The sequence below is a fragment of the Mytilus trossulus genome, chromosome 8 (genome assembly GCF_036588685.1).
Source record: "Mytilus trossulus isolate FHL-02 chromosome 8, PNRI_Mtr1.1.1.hap1, whole genome shotgun sequence".
Taxonomy (NCBI): domain Eukaryota; kingdom Metazoa; phylum Mollusca; class Bivalvia; order Mytilida; family Mytilidae; genus Mytilus; species Mytilus trossulus.
In genome coordinates, this window is record NC_086380.1 from 30,875,555 (window position 1) to 30,878,684 (window position 3,130).

Sequence of the window (3,130 nt, forward strand, 5' to 3'; positions counted from 1 at the left end):
ATCATAAAAAGAGAGTAGTGGCCATACTGGAACATTTTAACAAGAACTGTTTGAGATTGACTCATCGCTACTGATTATCGTGCGATAATACCATATCAGAGACCTTTGATAACGAACCGACACAAAGTTTTCCGTATCCAATGTAGTGCAGAGCTCGCGAGAGTTGGAAATTTTCATCGTGGATGAAGATCCAATGTTCAAATGAAATTCGATTCACCTTCTTCGCCCGATCGTAGCCCGGATTTGAACCATATCTTGCATATTTGGGACAGTATTGGGCGAAAAGTGCGCGAAAGAACAACCCAGTTCAAAAACATCATGAAATAAATAGTGCCCTTCATCAGAAATGGCTGTTGCTACCATAGCAACAAATTAATCGATTTATGGTAAGAATAAGAAGACGTTTAGATGCGGTTATCCGTTTGAAAGGAGGCTGCACACAAAGTACTTATTCTTTGGCGTATAACGATCTACCATGATGTGAACAGTCATCTGAAGATTAATTTTGACATGTCTAACATTGTAAAATTCGACTACAGTAAAAGTTATAAAATGCATTTTTTTGTACAAAAAACACTTCATTTGGTTATTAAAATTGTGGTTATATAAATCATATTTTTTTCAAACATTTTTGTTTGTTATAATGCTATTGTTATCATAAACTATTTCAATAATATTATACACATATTTTGTTATATTTCATCCCAAAAAAGAGACTGTTTTTTGCAAGTTTTAAAAAATCAAGGTGTTGCAATACTTTTTTCCATGTGTATATTTTGTTTTATACAGTTTTACTTGTAATGATTGTTGAATTTTGGTTATAACGTTCAAAATGTAAGCCTGACATGTTTGATTCTGGCGTTGTATTTAACACACAATGATCTCCTCAACATGTGTTCAGTTTCTTACTTCCACAAATATTTTCTTGGTCATCAGATCCATCACGACAATGAACTTTTTTTCCATCACATTGTTCCCAAATATCTATACATTGAATCTGATCTGCACAGTGCACCTTTGTGCCTCTACAGGGTCGCCCTGTTAAATAAATAAGTATTTGTGATGTTTTCTTGCAAATGTTGTTGAGTTCGAAACGTAGCAGTGATTAGCATGATTTATAAAAAGTGATTTTCATTGAAAATGATTAAATTCTTGAAATCTTAAATTTCATTTTAAATGTAAAAACACAAATATATCATCGGATATTTTGGAGACGTGTTTATCATTTTCATATTACTTACACATAACAGTAGACATATAACGTAAATAAACAATTACTATATCAGGTACAATAACTAACTACATACTATGCGGTATGGGCTTTGCTCATTGTTGAAGACCGTACGGTGACCTATAGTTGTAATATTTGTGCCATTTTGGTCTTTTGTGGATAGTGGTCTCATTGGTAATCATACCATATCTTCTTTTTCATACAATACATTATAAGTTTAATTGTATTGACCTAAATATATACAAATGAAATATCATATGCATCTGCAGTAACCAGTTTTCTCATAACCAAGACCAATTTCAATTCTGTGTAGTTATTTTCTGGATAGATAATACGATTGAAAATAAAGAGGGATAATGTTTAAAGAAACAGCATCCAGTTGTTAGTTTTTTTACACGAATGTTGCCTCATTTATATTATTTTTGAGAACTATTATTTTATATTTTTTGTTACATATCTATGTTGATCTTTTTGAGTGAAATTCTCATATTAAGTTGATAACATACAAAAACATATATTCAAATCAACAAAGGGAAAAATGTAAGGCATTTACGTCTGGCTGTCATCTACCTATAACATATACCACGAAATTAACATAAAAAAATCCCGACTACGTGCAATTTAATATGTAAAGGTCCGTTTGATTTTTTACTGTCGATTAAAACTATGCTGATCACTGTGTTCATCAGATCAAGACCGTTGACGTTGACATTCTTTTTCTTTCGTTGATAGCTGAGTGCACGCTTAACCTTTCTCAAACCAAATAGTTAGATTAGCGATCATTTGAATACAAATTCGATTTGGTATAATAAATTACTTTTAAGAAAAGAATTCATCATCGATTTTTCTTTTTCTTACTCAACTAAATCTAACCTAATTTGCTGCTCCAAGCGAATCATTAATTCACTATCTAGCTTTCGTAAATGATTGAATAAAAAATAAAAACATATTTTTTTAATATGTCGTTGCTAATGTCCCTTTTATGAACTGACTACATATGTGTTATTTTTACCTTTACATGTAGCCTCGCTTTCATCTGACCCGTCGTTACATGCAATGTACTCATTACATAATGCAGGCTTCCATATGCATTGGCGACCATCAGCACATTTAACATATCCTTCACGACACTGATAATCTGACAAAGGAAGCATTTTATCACAAAACATGCATACACGTTTTTACTACTTAATCATTAGTTTGCCCTTTATCGTGTTTACCCTGACATGCAAATAATAATTTTGTGGAAACTACATAGTCATAAAGAAAAATGAAATGATATAATATATATTTTTTTGTTTTATTTATTATTTGTGGTGTACTATCATATCATTCTAAAAATAAGACAATATTTTGCTTGATTGTATGTACCAGTAATTAAAAGTTGCAAAACGACACATTTTTATGATATTTGTTAAACAAAAGACAAGCATGCATGACGATCATTTAAGAATATATGTTTAAAACAATAGTCAAATCCCTATTTCAAAAAAACACAAGTTGTCTATGCATAAGTATTATGTTCTGCCGCACCTGTGCAGAAATCCCTGCTTTCATCTGATCCGTCTCGACACTGACTTGACCCATTGCACAAGTGATATTCATATACACATTGACTATTGTCCTCACAGTACACCTGTTTATTCTTATAAAGTATTCCACATGAGGTACCTACAAACAGACAAACTATGTGTGTTTTCATTGGGATATAAATACATGATAAATTGAGAATAGAAATTGGAAAAGTGTCAAAGAACAACCGATGCAAAAACCATATGTGTGACTCAAAACTCATACCAATATAAATATCAACATACGCATCCTTTACTGGCGTGACAACAGTATCGTAATTACATTCCTTTTCAACAAATCTAGTTTAAAATTTGGTTTCATAATTAT

The 3,130-nt window shown here is 31.4% G+C and overlaps 1 long non-coding RNA gene across 1 annotated transcript; it reads right to left on the minus strand.

The window, feature by feature from the left end:
* Positions 1-915: 915 nt before the first annotated feature.
* Positions 916-2,899, minus strand: LOC134680802 (uncharacterized). Its single transcript, XR_010100509.1, has 3 exons — positions 2,765-2,899; positions 2,244-2,369; positions 916-1,038 (listed from the first exon to the last, which is right to left on the minus strand). It is a non-coding gene; the product is annotated as an uncharacterized LOC134680802 (long non-coding RNA).
* Between the last annotated feature and the right edge of the window lie 231 nt (positions 2,900-3,130).